Below are 20,718 nucleotides of genomic sequence, written 5' to 3'. Positions count from 1 at the left end.
CAAGTCCCATTTTCACCATGAAAACCAGCTGGGTAACTTTGGGCCAGTCACTCTCTCACTCTCTCAGCCCAACCCACCTCAACAGAGTTGTTGTTGTGGGGAAAATACAAGAAGAAAGATGTGTTGAATATGTTTACTAACTTAAGTTGTTTGTAAAAATAATAAAGGCAGGATACTAATAAATAAAATAATAAAGCATGGAAAATAAAGTTAATCCCAAAGTTTTATGCTCCTGTATGTGGTATTTCATATTAAGTGGGGTGTATTGGAGCATAATAAAAAAATAAGAAAAACAAACTCTTTCAAAGAAATTTGAAAACATTTATCAATAATGTGGATGAGAATTCTCAGTCATCCAGGTAAAGTTGTCTGGAAAACTGAATTATGGCAACTGGATTTCTTTTCTTGTTAGTTTGAATTGTTCGCTGCTCATCCAAGCAGCTTCCTTAGTCAAAGCAAATTGATTAGGCAGAGAATCGTTGGAACATATCAACTCCTTCCACACCAACGTCAGGGGTTCTTTCCCAAAGTGCGTAGCAATATGTTGATAAAGATTCTCAAACTAATGAAACATTAGTTTCATTAACACAGCAAAATATCTTAAACTAACAAAAAAATAAATCCAGTTGCCATGATTCAATTTTCCAGACATTTGTTAATAAGCTTAGTCATTCTTGATTACTGTACTATACTAATATGAGATTGGTCCAAATGCTACACTTGAAAGATGTAGGCATCAGAACTGATGAAAGATGAAGTGGCAACTGTTAGAGACAGCCAAAGTTCATCAAATGTGGTAAGCTTGAATAAAATACTCCTCCTTACCTAGTCTGACTTCAAGGTAGCATTAAAAGAAATGGCCTATGATCTGTGTATTCATGTAGGTATCAGTTGGTAATGAAACAGATTGATCCGCTAACGTTTTGGACACAATTTCAGACATGAGAATATAACTATTTGTAGAACTAATTCAAATGCTCCTTGATAATCAACATGGATCTGTATGGATCTGCATAACAATAAAGAATATCAAAGACTCCCTGGATGAACTGCACACAAAAAATATCAAAGGAATGTATGTCATTGGCTTCTTCCTTGATGAAAGCAAGATTCCTGAGATGTGAAAACTTGGGTATTGCATTTCAAAATCATCTGGATATTAGGAACATACTGATTCCAAACGAATGCTTATGGGAGGTTTATAAGCTAGACATGAATTTAATAATCCTTTCCTCCTCCACAGTGGCTGGTATTAGAGGCATGCTGACTAATAGTCACTGATAGCCTTATCCCCTAAGAATTAATCTAATCCATTTAAATCATCTAAGTTGGTAGCCACCACCGCTTCTTGTCCTGTATTGTATAGTTAAATATGCATAGAAGTACTTCCTACTGAATGAATAAATAGATGGATCATGGCAACAGTTGAGAATGAAGATTGAGATCAAGGATGTTTTATAAGTAGGCAGTTGAAAAGACTTTTAAAAACAGAGCCAGATGAGAGCAGTGTGAAGAGCGAAATTGGAAGGGATATTAATTGTCTTCCAAAAGTGATAGATAGGGCATATCAAGAGTATCTGTGCTACTGTCTTAATTTTAATGTTTGAGCAAATACATGAATGCTCTTAGGAAAAAAAATACTACAATATCTACCCATTAAGAGGAGAGCATCCAGACATGCCAAATAAGAAGCTCTCCTATGAGATAGAATTAATAAATGATATAAATATTGAGAAATTGTAAAAGGAGGGTGCTTGTGCTCAGAAAGATGGGGTGTGTGTTAGTTCTGTTACTTTTGTAAATCAAGATCTAAAACTGTCCACTTGTCAGCCTTCAAAGGCAAACCAGACAAGAAACACTACAAGATGAAGTAATTACATGTTATTTTAAGGCCACATTAACAGAACCTTGCAAGTCTGAAGGCACAAGTGTTCCCCCCCCACACACACACTTTTAACAACTTTATCCATTAGGATGAGTCTTTCCTAAGCACCTTTCTCTGACCATTAAGCGAGGGGAGGGGGCTCCTGCCTCCCTTGTCTGATTGTTTACTTGGCAGCATCTCTTCCTCTCTTTCTCCAAGGTCATTCATACATTCCATTACAAATACACACTGGCAGGTGAGCCCACACTGAACCAGGTCATCCATTATTTCTTTCTGTCCAAATTAGCTGGGCTAAAGATTAGTCTTCCCAAATAGGTTTAAGCAAGTACATCAGTCTGAAGAGTTGTAATCAAGCCTTGTGTCAGCCTTACCAACTCAATTTGTTACTGATCTCGCTTCCTGGTATTCAGGATGCTGCTTATAAGCGCTATGCGCTTAGAGCTCAAAGCATTGTTAGAGACCCCCACACATCCACTTTATGGTCTGTTTCTGTTGCTCCACTCTGGAAGGAGGTTTTGGAGTATTTCTAGCAGGACTACCTGATTCCATAATAGCTTTGTTCCCCATGCCATCCATCTGGTAAACTCTCAAGATTAGTTTTTCTTGCCATGCACATATATACTGTACATAACCCATACTAGACTGTTGTTTCTCTGTGTCATATAATATATATAGGTATATGCATAATTCTGTATTTATTTAATTATTTTTGTCATATTTATGTAGTGCAGGGGTCTTCAAACGTCGCCCTTTTATGACTTGTGAACTTCAACTCCCAGAATTCCTCAGGCAGGCATGCGTTTGAAGACCCCTGACATAGTCTATATCATAGGTGGTGGTCCTAAGAACTGTATGCTATGAAATTTCATTTTAATGTATGCTGATTAGCATACATTCAATGTGACAATAAAGTTATTATTCTATTCTATCTCCGAAATGTTAGGGTGGGTAACATGCCACTTATTGAATATAACTCATTTTGGATTTTGCATGGTTGATTTTTTTATAACCTGCATTTAATAACATAAGGTGGTGAACATACATAATACTCCTTCTTCCCCAATTTTTCCTCACAATAATAACCCTGTGAGGTGACTTGGAATGAGAGACAGTGACTGGCCCAAGAGCACCCAGCTGGCTTTCAAGCCTAAGGTGGGACTAGAACTCACAATCTCCTGGATTGTAATCCCACACCTTAACTACTATGCCAAACTGGCTCACTTTCATAGTATTTAAAATTGCAGTAGGATGCCAGTGCATGAAGGCTGCATCATGTCCCTATTTGAGAAATAGGTAGTCCTCGATTTACAACAGTTCATTTAGTGACCATTCAAGGTTACAACAGAATTGAAAAAAGTGACTTATGACCATTTCTCACACTTACAACCATTGCAGCATTCCTGTGGTCACATGGTCAAAATTCAGACACGTGGCACTGACTCATATTTATGATGGTTGCAATGTCCCGGAGTCACATGATCACCTTTTTGTGACCTTCTGACAAGCAAAGTCAATGTGGAAGCCCAGGTTCTCTTAGCAACGGTGTTACTAACTTAACAACTGCAGTGATTCGCTTAATGTTTAAGGTTGTAAAATGGGGCAAATCTCATTTAACAAATGTCTCACTTAGCAACGGAAATTTGGGGCTTGTAAGTTTTGTAGTTGTAAATCAAAGACTACCTGTACAGACAAGATTCCAACATTGTCAACCTATTCAGGTAGTCCTCGACTTATGACCATAGTTGAGCCCAACATTTAAGTTGTGAAGTGAAACATTTGTTAAGTGAGTTTTGCCCCATTTTGTGACTTTTCTTGCCACAGTTGTTAAGTGAATCACTGAAGTTGTTAAGTTAGTAACACGGTTGTTAAGTGAATTTGCTTCCACATTGACTTTGCTTGTCAGAAGGTCACAAAAGGTAATCACATGATCCCAGGACACTGCAACCGTCATAAATATGAGTTAGTTCCCAAGCATCTGAATTTTGATCACATGACCATGGAGATGCTGCAATGGTCATAACTGTGAAAAATGGTCATAAGTCACTTTTTTCAATTCTGTTGTAAGCTTGAATGGTCACTAAATGAACTGTTGTGAGTTGAGGACTACATGTGGTACAAACTTAAGTTTCATGGCCAGAGAAGGAAGAATGAAGCCTAGCATGGTAAGACCCGAACTGCAAAATTTGAATAATAAGGGGGACCGTTATATATCCCTTTTTGAATTCCTTGAAAGTTCAAATAAGGTCAGTCCATTCTCTGTTATCTGAGTGCTGGACCTGCATTGTACAGCCTTTATGCAATGGCATAATTAGTTGCAGAAGTGCCCAGTGATCAATGGAAAAAGCAGACTTTTTTTCCATAACCTCTCATGAGGGAGGGAGGAAGGAAATGGCTGGGAGGAAGGAGCTTCTGAATGCAAATGAAAAAAACAGGCGGTGGGGGGGGGAGAACAGAAGAAGTACGGAATAGGAGAAAACAATAAATCTTATTATTTTTTTAAAAAAACTTCCCCTAAGATTTATTCCTGTGAGAATAAATATAAGGCAGAATTTTAAAGAGATGTTGTATTATATTTTATATCAAAATCAGGTGACAAGAAATCTCTGTGAAGCCCACAAGTGCTGGTGCATAAATTAGTGTTAAGAACTAATTGATCTGACAATAAAGTATTTATTCATAGGTGTATTGCCCTAGCTAGATGTTAGCACATTTAAATGCTCTACTTTTTAAATGTTGTTTTATGTCTTCCCTGCGTTTAATGACTGCCTTCATTGGAATAGAAAAATCTTACAAAAAAGTGAAAACTAAGGGTAAATTTGTCCTTAGAGCCTTACATTTACAGTGACGGGTTAATCACTGTGCAGATCTAATAAAGAGCCCTGCTTCCACAGAGCCTAGGAAGGAGGTAGAGCAATGGTGTCTGGGCTAGCTTTTGAGTCACAATGTGTGGTCTCCAAAAAAAACTAAGTATCACCAGGACATATGTACGCATGTGGCTGATTCTTGGTCAAGCATCTTCTTGCTTGTTTCATTTCCTGCACAAATAAAGTGTGCCGAGTTCTTCATTCATTTCATTCAACCCACTCAGTCACAAACATTTCGCTACCAGTGTTTCACACTTGAAAGTAGGGAAATTGCTAGATGGGCCAGAGAGGTGTTCTATGACGCAACAGCTCAGTCTGATGGCGAAGCCACACAAAAAGCGTCCATACCACAAATAGAAAATGAGGAAAACATGTTTATATCCAGATTGTCTCAGACGAGCAGTGAGACAATCCATGCGCGAGACAAATATAACTAGGTGCGTGCTACAAAGTGCACTCCATTAAAAAAAGGATTCGTTAAAAAGAACATCTAGCAACAAATCAGAAGCCGTTCCAAAGAGTTAAGTGATTCAGCCTGAAGAATTCTGAAGCAGAATTAAGAGTAACTCATTAAAAATATGCTAATAACAATCCTTGACCAAAGCAGTATGTTTTTAAACACTACTCCTCTTCTCCTTAGACATTTTTCTACTAGAGGCCACCTTTTCATTATTTGACCTCCGTAGTGGAATTTGTTTGTGCTTAGAGCCAGTCCAGATGTTTAATTCCAGACCTGAGTCCTTGCATGAGAGAGCTGAGTTTCTTCTCAGCATGTGCAAAGTGACTCACAACTGCTCACTGTTGTCTGCAGGCACTGGCCCTAGCCAAGGTGGAAGTTAGGCCCCTCCGTTTAGAAGTAAGTCGGCTCCTGCTCTTGCCTTCCCATCCACAGCTTCCATCGTGGCTGCAACTCCCTTGTCTCCCCAGAGAATAAGACAGCTTTTCATTTGTGAGATTCCCCTTTAAACTCGTGTCCTTTTTCAATATTACGGACAACAGGGGCAGCAGAGCCAATTGCTTCTGCAGTCTGACCTGCCCTTGGTTCGTATGGTTTTCCACTAAATTAAATCACAGCTTTGTCTGATTGTTTCCTCTCCTGCATTTTGGCTCTGCCCCTCCTCCTCCTCCAAGGAGTTTTTTTGTTCCTTCTTGTCTCAAGTGGAGCAGAGTGGGAGGAGCTAAACAACATAAGACATCACATCCAGCTTGGAGCTTTTGCAAGGAAAAACACACCATCAAAAATCTCAAACCTTGGCATGGCAATAAGCGTGCTCCAGGCCAGTTTCTTACCCAGGTTTTTTACACATCAAAGGCTGCACTTCTTGTGCTCATAATATTAATAGAGATCATATATGATCTCAATAGTGCACTTACTAAAGCTGGCTGCAAATCCTCCAAATGATGCAGAAAACCTCAACTCTCCGTTGCCATCTTGTGGTTGTCTGGATTTTCCTAATCCAAGCAAGAATGGTGATGAGAATAGAGATATCACCAAAAATTGAAAGTTTTTTTTTTAAAAAAACCACTAACAATTTCTGTGTTGGTGAAATGCACCTCCCTGAATAATAATTTAGTGCTTTCCAGAAATGTATTTTGGGAATAAATTAAAACAAGTTAAGAATTGACGCCTCTTACTATTTGTGTTTATGTAAATTTATGTATGAATTTATTCAGCTTTTTAGCGATTCGAACTGACTCAAAATACAGTCCCTTGGACATACATTATACTATATTCTCATTAGTATATTGGGAGGCAGATTGTGTGGAGAAAAGGTAACTGAACTTTAGTATCAACTTCATGGCTAAGAAGATCCGAATTAATCCTTTTAATTAGATATGTCATTATCCTGTTGTCTTTTTTCCCCAGCAGTGAATTGTTGTATCAAACTATTTCTCTTTTTTACTGTAAAAGCTCATCAAAGACTGTAATAAAGCTATTTGACTTGATTTGATCTGAACCAAGGTATGGAGGGTTACTTGGCAAAGTGCAGCACAAATTTCTTCTATTCTCAGCCTGTGTGAAATAGAGGAGAAAAATTCATGTGGTAGGTTGTAATTTCAGCAATTTATGCATTTTTCTACCTACAAAAATTGTATTAATTAATGGGTTCTGAAATTGTGTGAAATGCCCAAATGGAGCTTTTGGGGAATTTCTATGCTTGCAGCTTCTGAAATACAGTAGTAAAGGCTGCTTACACCATTTACACATACAACACTCACGTACAATTAAATCAAAGACAGAAAAAAAGCTCAGTGTGATGTGGCATGGCAACAAGTAATAAAGAAGGCAATTATTCACATCATTATTATTAGGGGTGTGGTGAAAAATCTATTAAGGCTTGTTATAAGCAAACCTCTCTTACATTTCTGACAACTGAGCTGGATTGGCTACTGCAACCCATCTACTGCAAATGCCTTCCCTGCTTCCACGATTCACCAGTGTCACCTCCCCCTAGGCCTGTCAACCTGCAAACAACGTATCTGCAAAACAACAGCAATAATTTTTGGAAGGGCTAGGAAGCCTACTTGCTAGAGATGCCAACATCAGGCAAGTTCACGCTGGCAAACTGGGTGGAGATCTGTTTGTTGTGCTGGAGTGTGAATGAAACATACTGGTAGAGAGAAGGGGCAGGGGTATTCCTGACTGAGCAGGAAGAGAATTGTACCAACACTTATAACTAAACTTCAATGTTTTTCTTTCCATTTTGTTGGTTTTTTGTTTGGAGGTATTATCTGAAGGACTTTCTCTAACATAAACAATCTTGACCTCTGTCAGCTGTATTTATTGCCAAACAAATAGTTTAATTCTAGAAAAGGTCTAGAAAAGTTAATCTAACAGCAATGCTGGATACAAACTATATCATTTACCTCCACCTAACAGGTTCATATAGTTAAACTGTTCAAGAAACTGTAATGCTCCACCTGGATCTGTCAAAAAGTATTTGTGTCACCATGCTCTGTAATTGTTTGCAGTGTCAACTGCAGTTATGTATGGTTGAAGTACACTACTAAAAGTGGTGGAAGAAGTGCATCAAGCACACCAGAGAATCAAACTGTCACTAACTGTGCAGAATTTGGCCAATAACATTTCTAGGCAAGGTGAAACAGCCTACTAATTATTGAATAATGAATATTTTCAACTACCGGACCAAAAAAGAGATGTAGGGAGCCACAATGATGGATCTGGGTCAGCTGAAAGGAAATGGTGCTTGGATAGCAGCTGGCAGGGCTGCAATAATTTTTAACTCAGGAATGCAGCATCAGGACATCCCAGGTGGGCGGAAGCATGAGGAGAGTCGTGGCTGGTTGAGAAAATTGCTCCTGGTCCTTCTCCATCTTAATGCTGTTTAGTAGTCCATTGGAGATGGGCAGCTTATGCATTCAAATATAAGGTCCATACTAGGCTTCCTATAGTGCATGTTACTTGCCAGGATCACATCTGACATAACACCAATGCTTGGGGCAGCTCTACTAAAATAAAGCATGAGCAATGTAAAATAATAAAACTAGACAGAAAGTAGTTTTCTTATTAACAGCAAGAAATTTTTACAGCCATCAAATCTAGTTTCCAACCAAACTACATTACAAAGAAGCTGAGGCAATGCAGCTAGAACAAGGGTGTCAACCTGCCAGCCCGTGGGCCGGTCGCATCATGCAAAGGCTGCGCCCATCCCACCCCACCCCAGCTCCAGCAATGCACGTGACACAGCAAGTTTGATACCCATGAGCTAGAAGAATCAAAGTGTTCGATGCATTGCTCTTCAAAATTATTTACATTTTAAAAACTGGTGTGTGTGCAGGGGCCAAGATTTTTAGCTGAATGATTCTGGATTGGAGAAGGCACCTGACTGAGAGTAAGCCAACATACCCATGGATTATTCATCTTTGATGACCCCATTCAATGATCCTACTTTGTCATTGGAAGGAAAAATAATTTGGGAAAAACCCTAAGGATCCCTGGTTGCTCACAGAAGTTTACTGAGTGACTCTCAGCCAGTCCCAGTTTATCCCAGTCCAATTTATCTCAAAGAGTTGGAGAAATCAACACCATTTTTCTCTCCAAAATCTACCAGTAGAGAACTGTGAATGTTACCAGAATAGTGTTAACTTTGTTTTGAAATCAATGCCAACCAAAAGCCTTATGTTTATGAAATAAAGCAACACACAACCACACCACAACAAAATGGAGCATTACCTAACCCCCTAAAAGCAACCAACAAACCTTAGCCAAATGTACTGAATCCAGGTTTAGAAGCAAGAGAGCGGTAAGTATATACAGCAAGGAGGTCCTCTTACTGCTTTCTCTGCTAAATGACTGCAGGAAAGAATAAGTTATGCCCCGTCTTCCCTCCTTCCTTCCTGGATTCAGATTAGCATCTAATTCTGTAGATCCAAGTGAGGCCAACAAAAGCTATTTCCACAGATCTTTGAGCAAACGTTATTTGTGCTCTCCTGCTGAAGACATTGCTGTTTTTACACATAGTCACGTGCTGAAGATAGAATAAGCAGAAGAAAAAACACTCTGGAATAACTAATACAGATATATTTTAACCTTTGGGTTAAAAAACCTGCCAGGTTGACATACAAAGTATCTAAGAAGCATAGAAAATGAAGGAAGACAGTCTGATTGCCATCGTTAATGACAGTACAGTTAGAGCTGCAGGCATAAATTAAACATTAAACTCATTACTAAGTTTAGTAATTTATAAACAGGTATGCAACTCTTATTTCATCTCAGTTCTTGAGGGGGAGGAGAAGGGATAAGCAGAAGAGACAGTATTTCAGCACAGCATGAGTGAGGTTGAAGAAAATTAATTACAAAAACAGCTTACCGGAAGAAGCGCCAGGGACAGATTTAGCAGGTCTAAAAAACTGCCTCGATCCTCTTTCCTTTTTAAACCTCATTCCCCCTTGACTGTGTTCGTCATTACGCTCCATGAACATGTTGAGTCCTGCTCTCAGTCTGCTAATGGTGCCAGGTTCTACCATGCAAACTATTAAGAGAATGGGGCACCTCTGCTTCTTCGCCCTTCCCACCCAACAAAGTACAAGAGCACCTAAGAGGCAGGCACACAAGGGCTATCTGCAACTTGCCATTGCACATTCTTTCTTCCTTTTTTGGTTAATAATATATAAATAATAATGCCTTCAAAGCATTATTATGACTAGAAGCAGTATGGTTGCTGCATGGGCCTGTTGTTATTTTGACCAAGACTAATTTATCTCTTGTTTACTCCCTTGGATGTACCAGATTTATAGCCAACAAATATTTTAATTGGTACCCAAAACATTGCAAGCAAAATAGGGAATGTATCTCTGAAAGATAAGGCTGCTGTTCCCACTGCTTCTTACTACACTCATCTTCCTGCTCATACAGTATATAGTTCCTCTCCCTTTCTATGCCCTGAATGGGCTTCTTTGCAGTTGGCTTTGAAGGTAGAGGCTATTAGCAGTAGCCTACACTTGTCATTAGGAAACATGCTATTTAATGCCAAATATGTCTTTCTTCTCCCAGATTTGTTGGAGTGTATGTGTGTCTTTAACTCAGCCTTGACCCCTGGCATGGAGTAGACCATACAGTTATTTTGACAAGGTTTTTCAGAAGTGGTTTGCCTTACCTTCCTTCCTAGAGCTAAGAGAACTGACTAGCTCAAAATCAGCCATCTGACTTCCTGTCTAAGGCAAGAGTAGAATTCACTGTCTCCTGGTTTCAAGCCTGGTGCCTTAGTTACATATCTACAATATCAGGTCTCAGAAGCATCCTGTTAAAAAAAACCTGTACCTGAGTCTTCGGAGAAGGGCGGGATATAAATGGAATTAAAATAAAATAAAATAAATAAAAAATAAAACATTGCAACACTAGAGTATTTAATTTATAATTTAATATACCATTCTGTCTCAGTATACAATAATCTCAGCAATAAAATATAATCACAGCAATAAAACATTGACAAATAAATTAAACAATGGCCATCCTCCTTCCCATTAACCTCTAAAGCATTAAACTGGGCCTGGAAGCCCACTGGTAACCATCACAGTCACCATAAAAAGGGTATTTCTGCAATGATGATAATTAACTGCCAACATTCTATACCAGTCATCTTCAAAAACAGCTCCATATTCAGCACACTTCAGTAATCTAGCCACACAGGGGTAGGGGCATACGTTACTATTGTCGACTTCTCCACATCCAGATAGAGCTATAACTTGCATATCAATCAAAGCTGGATAAAGATCCTTTTGGCCACTTCATCTATTTGTTGCTCCAGCAGGAGTCTAAGGTCTCAGAGGACCCACAAATCACAAACCTGCTCCTTCACAGTGCTTCCATCTCGAGCCATTACTGGAGGTGATATTTTGGGGAGTCAAGATGGACAAAAAGCTGTCTTACTGAGTTTGTTTCACCCCAGCTAGCCTCTGACAGCCTCCAGATACCAACTTAGGATCTCCCCAGCATTTCCAAAAATGTATAGTTTCATTATATCATCATACTGATACCTTATCCCAAACCAACTGATGACCTCTCTTGTAAATTTCACATTAATATAAAAGCACAGAGAAGACTTACTATGGCATCCCAGGAGTGGAGCAATCATTAGCTTGATTGCTCTTCCCCAATTCTAGAACCGAACATTCAAGTACCCAATCCAATGTGAAATGATACCTCCAACCCCCATACGTCATAGGCAATCCAGCAGGTTACCATAGAGATTTTGAAAGCTTCTGAGAAGTCTTACAGGACCAGAAGGGATGCATTCTCTGCATTCAAACTCTGAGAAACATCCACCAAAGTAACCAGAGCTGTTCTGTGTCTGAGTTTGAATCCTGACTGAAAGAGATTCAGGTAAATTGTTTCTTCCAGGATCCTGGAACTGATTTCCAACTCCCTGTCAACAATCTCCCCCACAAAAGATGTTTGAAGACTGCATGGAAATGATCTAAGAGGGAAGAATTCAGAGAACATCCATCACCACCCCTTTCAAAGTTGGTGGCATTTTATTCCCCTTTGAAGAGGTTTTGATCACCTCCCATACCAAATAACCATTTCTCCCTGGTTATCTAAAAGAACAAAAATGGGCACAGATCCATCCCACAGTTATCAGAACCCATACTATTGCTCTATTTCTTCTAAATCTATTATTCTTGGTCTCTCTTTTTCACTTTGATCCACAAACCTATCCAATCCCTGTTATTGTGCTGTGTGTATATGTATATGTATATGTATATGCATACACACCTTCCTACCATAGCAGAAAATTGTTGTTCCTATATCTGTTTTTAATGTCTGAGGTTAGACGTCATATTTCTGTCTATGAGCCAGAGGTGGGATTGCTAACCACATGGCTCTCCTCTTTGTAAAATAATTGCTACTCCATTGCTACTGCCTACAAGCATGTTCACTGAACTAACTATATTCTTCAGTGCTGTTTAGAAGTGAATTTCCAGTATGATCCCTTGTTTCATTCTTATGCGTGTGTTAAATAATTTGTATAAATGGATCGTTGAATATATTTGCCAAAAAAAGCTATTGCTAGATTTACATTTAAGAGCTTTGGTGCGCAGTGGTTAAATGCAGTAATGCAAGCTAACTCTGCTGACTGCCAGCAGTTCAGTCCTGACCAGATCAAGGTTGACTTAGTTTTCTATCCTTCTGAGGTCTGTAAAATGAAGAGCCAGATTGTTGGGGCCAATACACTGATGTTGTAAACCGCCCACAGAGTTATACTGTATAAAGCACTATGGGGTGGCATATAAATCTAAGTGCTATTGCTAATTGTCACCTATACCAGATGGAGGGAACTTGTAGCTCTCCAGAAGTTGCTGAACTACAACTTGAACATCTTTCATGACTGCTTTTGTGGGGCATGGCTTCTGTGTTCAGAAAGAACTGTTGCTGTTCTGCATGATTGTCCTAGGACCTAGACTGTGTGCTTCATTAGATATCTGCTAAAATCTAGTAGCAATAGTTCAATATGCTCCAAATAATGGTATGTAATATATATTTTGTAACATTAATGTTTGTCAGTCATTCTAGTACCTTTTACATTGTATTTGCATTGGCAGGAAAAATGAAAAAAATATATACCATGTTTACCACTTACTGAGTAATTTGGCAGAATAGTCCACATATATTCTTCACATGCCTATAATAAAAATGGATCTCCTTTTAAAATAGCATAAAAGCTGAAGAACTAAGAAAGAGATAAAACACCCTGGGGTATGATTAGGTTCTTGTAGTCTTCATAATCATGTTTATATTTGCAATCATAACTGTGGAATAAATTTTCAATTTTGGTTCATACATAAGTACGTAGTAAACACTTGGTAATGAGATGTATTTTGTTTTCTACTATGATGTAAATATAGCAGAGTGATCAGAGGAGTGCAAGAACTATGTATCAGGCATTATATGCGAAACAATGAACAAAGATTCACATATCATACTTTAACCCTAATTTAGGATGGTAAATGTTATGTTTACATAATATGCTAACTCAGACAAACATATCCTGATGACCCTGTTCACACAGTAAGCCAAATCTAAGAGAATGGCTGAATTCCCCAAACATTCTGAATCATACTGACTTTACTCCATTTTAATCTAATGTACTATATTATGCAAATCCCTCCAATGAATAGATAATGTGGGTTTGCACAATATGTTACATTAGTTTAAAATGGGTTATGTAATTGTTATTTCTTAAAGGATGCAGGTACATTTCTAAATACACTAGCCTGTGTGCATCTGCAGGTGGGTATTTGAGACTGCTAGTTGTTCCTTTAGTGGGAAGTTGGTGTATGATGTTGATGCTGGAGAGGTACAAGTCTCTCTTTTTGATTGGTGTAACTATTGAAACAAAAAGCAATCACTTGTTTCTAAAATCATACTAACTAGTTGATAACAATTATTAGATGTTACATATCACTAATTAGCAAAAATTAATTTGAGATAAAACAAAAGGATGCTGTAATGTGTTTCCTTGAAGGAGAGACAGAAGAGAATTATTTTAGGGAACAGTCTGCCTGACTAGAAAACCCTTACAGCTAATAAGGCTATCTCTCTCCATAAAGCAGTCAAACCAGGGCAAGAGGCTCTGATGGGCATGACTGAATCTGCCAGATCAGTTCAGCAGCCTCTAATCTATTATAACATGGAGCATAAATCTGCCTCTTCAGGAGGCTCCAAGCTTCTCAGGTCTGTTTTGCTTTCCCTTGCTTTTTGCTTCAATTTGAATATTTTACATACAGTAATTGAAAAGGCTTTGCAATGCTTCTTTCTAAATATATGCTGCACATAAGAGACAGAACTTAAATATAAACAGATTTTTTAATATAATTACACTTATGAAAAGGGAGAGCAAACACAGAAACATATAATGCAATTTTCTAATGCTCTAGTGATCTTATATATAACAGGCTAAGCCAGGGGTAGGCAACCTCGGCTCTTTTATGACTCATGGACTTCAAATCCCAGAATTCCTGAGTCAGCAGGAATTCTGGGAGCTGACGTCCATGAGTCATAAAAGAGCCGAGGTTGCCTGTCCATGGACTAAGCCATGCAACCACACTCATCCAAACAGAGCTATCATATTTGGGTTGCAAAAATCAGACAAACCCTAATTTAGCTCTTTATAGCCCTCTGGTGAACATCCATGCTTTTACAACCCAGATACGGTGGTAACCAGCAAATGTACACAGCAGATTACATTAGTATATTGTAGAGTTCAGCAGGAGAAAACAAATTTCTCTGTAAGATAGCATTTCAAAGTCTTGATCAAATCCAAACTGGGAAAAAAAAGAAAGCATGGACCCTCTACAAACCTAGCTGTGCCTAAAACCTGAATCCTGAACTGGTTTTATGAAATCTTCAGTCACTAATAGATCAGGGATGGACTTAGAGAAGAGATATTTGGAGGGAAGAAAAATATTTCTTGCATGCACAAATTGTTACAAAACCAATATTCTGTCAGAAGCAGAAATTATGGAAATTGGTCACTCATCCTTTCACAATATACTGTCCTACCCCATAACAAACTATTGCAAATCAAAAACTACTACTCTTAACAGAAACATATCCTAAGTCCAATATCCTAATAACGTGCCTTCTCCACCAGATAGGAGGGCAAAGAAAGATGAAGCTTATCAGGATTTTCCCTTGTGCAAAGGATAAAAATAATAGAATTCTGAACTTAGTTCATCCTAAGCCAAAGCATTCAACAGGTTGCCTTTTGTTTAGTGTTAGTTTATCAAACTCTCAAAGAATTAAACAAAAAAAACAAGACAAAATTCACTATGAAGAATTGTTCTGTGGCTACTCAAAATGAATCTGACGAAGACCAAAGCTAATTTATTTTCCCAACACAAGCCATTTTTTTGATTGTCATAACTCAATGCTCATAATATGGGAAGACTATTCTAGACCTCATCACCATGGAGCAATCCAAGACAAGCTATGCTACCTTACTGTCTCAAACTGGGGAGATTCATGTGCACTAGCTGCACGGTCCTGATGTCAACACTGCAATGACAAATAATTTATTTTGCAATCTGGAAACCTACCCAATTCATACTATGCTATATAATATCATATTATATGCTTTGGATTAGGATGATTCCCAAATTGAGCTGTTTGGTTCAATGCAAGATGCCTCTGAAGAAGCTTAAATCTGAAATTTTCAGATATTTTTTACCAATCTAGGATTGAAAAGGCTGCAGGGATAAAAACAATGGATACATTTCTTCTTGGTGCCTCCATAGAAGAAAAACAAAAACAAAAAACCTTCCAGGTGGGAAAGAGGAGAGATGCAATTCTTCAACTGGCAGCTCCTGTTTCCAATCCCAGGAAAGGGTTTGCCAAAGCTTTACTTACAACTGCAAGTCTTCCAGAGAAAGGATATTCATTTTGTTCAATTAATATACAGTAATGCAGGTGTATTCCAGTCAGCGCTGCCTGCTAATAAATTATTTTAGGGACAAGGAGATTGATAAAACCTGAGGAGAGGGTAATGGTAGTCAAAAGAGTCAAGATGGCAGCCATGACCATGCAATCAAAGTCCTGAGTCCCCTAGCAGACATCCCAGCCTAGAAGGGTTTATAATAGGGGTCAAGGATATCCACTATCTCTGTTTCTGCTTCATTGCCCTTCCTGTGACTTTGGTGATAATTGAACAAACCATAACCCTTTCTTGACCTACTTGTTATACTTCAATGTACTCTAGTCCCTGCCCCTATCCTTTAAAGTTTTGTAGACTTTTTGCAATCATGATAATACAAATTGCTATCCCATGAGTAGTAAAAACACAGGTGAATTAGGTTCCTGCCATAAATCTGAAAACCTCCCTCCCCACTTCCCCCAATCCTGTTACCTTAAAGCTTTAGGTAGAGATAGCTTTGTGCCATATATCTTTTTTTATGCAATTACTCTCCGCAGACAAACATGTACAGAGATGAGGTAAATGAGCAGAGAAAGGGGGTGGGTGGAAGAGAAGTCTTGTTCAGGTGTCACTAAAAGGCTTTGTTTCACCTTACAAATAGCTCCTCCTCAGCAACTGCTTGCCAACATTTGCTCCTCTTAGCCATGCCTTTATTCTGCTGTAATCAGCAAATGCAAGGCGTCTCCCTCTGGGGGAAGACAACTCATCTGCTCAGTGCTTTTTTTGTAAAAGAAAAAGGTGCTGGAACTCACACATGTCATACAACCCACCTTGCCTACCCTACAAGGTTCCATCCCAAAAAGGTGCTGGAACTCTGTTCTGAGCATTCTATGAGAAAAAAGCCCTGCATCTGCTTATTGGCTTACAAAGTACCAGCAGAGTTCAAAACTGGACTCCTCCATAGGTGAAGGAACTTTGTGAAAACATACTACTAGCTTCCCATGCTGGCTGAGGAGGGTTGACGAAGAAATGTTTCCCTCTGGAACTGACGGTTAGGCCGTTGCCATAGGACCGAAGGGTCGGGCTCTGTGACTTCCTCGTGTGTTAATTTCCTGGGGATCTTCTCAGTGGTGGGGTTCAGCCAGTTCGCACCACTTTGGCAGAACCGGTAGCTAATTTTTTGTTGCCCAGGCCCAGAATGGACTTCTGGAAGTGGCATCCACCCAGAGAACCGGTTGTTCACATATCTGAATCCCACCGATGGATCTTCTCCTACAGTTTGAACCAGTTTTGCTTTTGCTGTTGTATTATTTAGGAAGTAGTTCACCTAAAAGACAAATTCATCTCCAAAAGGATCCTGTTTATTTCAAAGAAGCTCTTAGCTCAGACCCCTGGAGAAATGACTGATGAAATGGGCAAAACTCTGCTAAAGGAAGGAATGATAATATGCTGCTAACAGATTCAGTTATTTGGGTCAAAAAACAGAACTCTCTCAAATTAATTTTAGGTTTAACTTACCAGCTGTCATGTGGAAAAAATGATGTTTCCGTGAGATTTTATTTTTTCAAAATGCTCTATTACCCAAGGAGAAAAAATCCTAATAAAAATTTAGTAACTAGTAAGCCTGAAAGAAACTACCTGCTGCTGAAAACAAAGGCAGAATGCAGAATCATCCAAAGGGATCATTTTACAGTAAGGCAAAACAAGAGAGACTTCCAGAAAGTCAAGGCCAAAGTCCACAAAGAAGTAAAAGAAACTTCAACCATAATTAAGGAAACCTCTGACCTTCCTCTAAGACTCCCTTTTCTTTCTGTATTTACTGCACCTAAAAGAGTAACTTCCCTTCCCTTTGCCTGCAAACTTTGTTCATTTCCCTTGCAATTTCATTCCACTTCTTACAGTACCTTCAAGGATACTTTTAAAAACAGACGAAAGAGACCTCTTACTGAACTGCAGATCAGAGGAAAACACCCCATAATGCCCATAACTGAAAGTCTAGATCTTACCTTCCAATCCTCAGGATGGACGAGAGCTTAACAAAAACATAACTTGGGCCAGCCAGAGATTCATTCAAGTTGGCTCTGTATAACATAAGCAATTCCGCCTGTCTCTTCTGTGTTGGCTGGAGGGAAAGCCGTGCAGCCAATTACAGTAGCCAGTTTCGCAAAGTGGGAAACAAAGGACTGTAGCCACTAACAAATACTCCACAAATGCTACACCTGTTTTCTCCACAGAAGATCACAAGAAGACAATGGCCCCCAATGTTCTCTGAGCAGCAGACTTCCTAGCTGAAGTACTTTTTTTTCCAAAAATCATACAGCCTAGAGCAAATTGATACCAGCTGAATTAATGTTAATTGATTCACTGGCCTCTCTCTACACACACACACAGACACACACACACACACACACAGAGAGAGAGAGAGAGAGAGAGAGAGAGAGGTTTTCTAAAACGTGAAAATATTTGAGTGGAGCTGGAGCAAAAAAGGCCGCCTCTCATTTCCTTCAACTCTCTCTCCCTGCCTTTCACTGCTTCTCCTCCCAACAAAATATACATGAGACAGTGCTGACACAGAAAGAATGTTGGTGTGTTAGCACTCACCAATGGACTTGAAAAGAAAAACACTCTTTACAGTCAGCATGAAACTGATTGCACAAAGGATTTTATTGTACTGTACAATTCTCCTGTCTCACAGAATTTTCCTGGGGGACAGGGTGGGGGTTGAGGTACCTAACAAGGTATTTTTCACTTTGTAACCTTCCTATGCATTTTATTCCCAACTTTTCCATATTATTTTCTTCAAGCACAAATGCACACATGATGCCAAGGCCAAATGGCTGCAATATCTGTCTGCCCAGCATCGGTAGTCTGGGAGCCATCAGAAGTAGAAGCATCCCGGCATTCAAACAGACGGCCTGCTTGCTACCTTCCAAGTGATTTTCAACATGTCACCATCTTTGAAGTGCCACATGCAACAGTTGGACTGCTTAGGGCTAATAGCCACCAAGTGGCAGCAAAGAGAAAACACATTAATGGCAGGGCAGAGGGTATCCTTCTAAACTTAGATCTTAGTTCTGCATAAAGATTTTGAATTCTCTTTCTCCCAGATGTTGAACCCTACAAGAGCTAAGGCTAGCCCAATCTGGTATGATGGCCCTAAGACTGACCTTCACAGCAAGGACATTCAAAACCTTATGAGAGCTAGGAGCTGGGCCCTAGGGCCATAAATTCTATAGTCAGATAGGAGCTACTGTACTGTAAATTTCCCTTTTAGGTTTCCTGTTTGCCATGCATTCTCATCTGCCTGCCTTGCCTAAGGGATCTTAACATAATTGAGCTCTTACAAGAGCAGACCTTGACTTGCCTAGTACTGTATACAAATATGGGGTAAAGAGTTGGCCAGGGCAACAAAGCCACAAACTCCATTTCCCAGCATGAGCACATTTTGATCAAACTAATTCAGTTAACTGCTGACTGTTTGTTTTCAGCTAGGAATACACAACATCTCTGCTGTAATAAAACTGGGGAAACTATAGTAAATCATGATATCCTGCTCAAATCAGTTAAAAAAAACCAAAAATAGAGTGATTTATTTCTTTCTGTTCTCCTTATTGGTATTTTCGACTTCCACCTGGTCCCAACTTTACTATTTTCTTTCATAGCCCAAGAGCAAGGAATCCAACACATGTGGCAGTATTATTCAAAGCTGCGATGTTTTCCCAAAAAAGCTACATATTTCTAGTGAGAAAAGTTACGTCCAGTCTCTCCTAATTCTGGTAAGGCTGCTAAAAGCAGTTCAGGACAGATTAAAACACCACTCACTTTCGTAAGCAGGATCAGAAAATCCACCCTTCTGGTTTCATTGGTGCCTCAACTGTATATTTTGCCATCCATTCAGCAAATACCTGCTGTTCTGTTTCTTTAAAAGCACAGCAAGCTAAGGAAGGTCAAATTGCAGGTGTGTGTTTTTCTCTTTTTTTCTTTTTTTGCTCAGCCTGAAAGACATACAGCCATAGCTCATCAAGATTAGAGGTAAATCTTTGTTTCTTTTTAAATGGAGCTTTCCACCAACTCCCCCTTTTACCTTCCTGGATGTTTTTTTTTCTGAGAAGTTGCAAGAAAAAAGAAATTGTTAAGGGTTGCACAAGCTGGAATGCAAGGAGACCACAGGAAGCAAGGACTGTGTGCTAAGAGTTGGCTTAATACTCTGCCCCTTTCAAAACCTGCCCCAACCCATGAATCAGGGGGAACCAGTGGGAAACAGAAAGAAAAGGGACCATGTAGGGTCCACAGAAGATGAGTCGGCATTAAGAAGGTAGCATCAGGAAATAACACTTTCTTAAAAATATGTATTTGGGTTTTAGTCTGTACTTTATTCCTAAATAAATATGTATAATTAAATATATGAGATATAAATAAATATTTAGATAAATACACAGTAGTGTAAAATATATATTATTTATTATTATCATGGAAAATAGCTTGTTTTCTCCTCTCTCATTAAGTAGGTTAAAAGGAGAAAAAATCTACTGGCTGGAACTAAAAGGAATACACTACCTTGCCTTTTTCGCTAAAAGGGGAACAAGGACAATAAGGGTGAAGGAAACGTTGGGCATTTTTTATTTCCCAGGACTTCTTCATGCACACAATAAGTTAAATCCAGGCCACTGCCCTTTTGTCACGCTGAGCAAGAGAAAATATCTTAAGAGGTCTCCTGGCCGTTCATACTTCATGAGGAGCCCATGTGACTCTCTCAGGGTCACCTGCAGTCACACGGAAAGAGACGGCATCACTTCCAGTTCAGCAGACATTTGCAAAGTGGGAAATGTGCAGCAAAGCAATGCCGGGTGTCTTCTGTTAAAAGAGCTGTTTTATCACTAAATTGGCTGCAGCATATGCTGTGATAAGATTCCAACACTTTTGAAATGAGAAAAGAAATAAAAGCAAAAAGATGGCCAAGTGAAGTTTACTCCTTTATCATTTGCATTATTGTATTATGCTAAAACCATTAAAGAAAAATGCAAATACATGCACGGTGGTATGGAAACCACCCAGCTGCTCCATTTGCCTTTCTGTCCTCTCAAATGTCCCTTGT

General features: G+C 39.1%; 1 protein-coding gene across 2 annotated transcripts in view; it reads right to left on the bottom strand.

The window, feature by feature from the left end:
• Positions 1 to 17,698, bottom strand: part of EVA1A (eva-1 homolog A, regulator of programmed cell death) — a 36,734-nt gene extending 19,036 nt beyond the window's left edge. Inside the window, exons 1-2 of one of the 2 annotated variants that reach the window (XM_083349689.1) lie at positions 17,630 to 17,698; positions 12,852 to 12,893 (exon numbers count right to left, since the gene is read on the bottom strand). The gene's annotated coding sequence lies outside the window, so the exon portion shown is untranslated. The remainder of the gene's footprint in view (positions 1 to 12,851; positions 12,894 to 17,629) is intronic. The other variant, XM_083349690.1, reaches the window with a different exon arrangement.
• Positions 17,699 to 20,718: the final 3,020 nt, after the last annotated feature.

The sequence above is a fragment of the Vipera ursinii genome (genome assembly GCF_947247035.1).
Source record: "Vipera ursinii genome assembly, chromosome: 1".
Taxonomy (NCBI): Eukaryota; Metazoa; Chordata; class Lepidosauria; order Squamata; family Viperidae; genus Vipera; species Vipera ursinii.
This window is presented reverse-complemented; position numbering and strand designations above follow the sequence as displayed.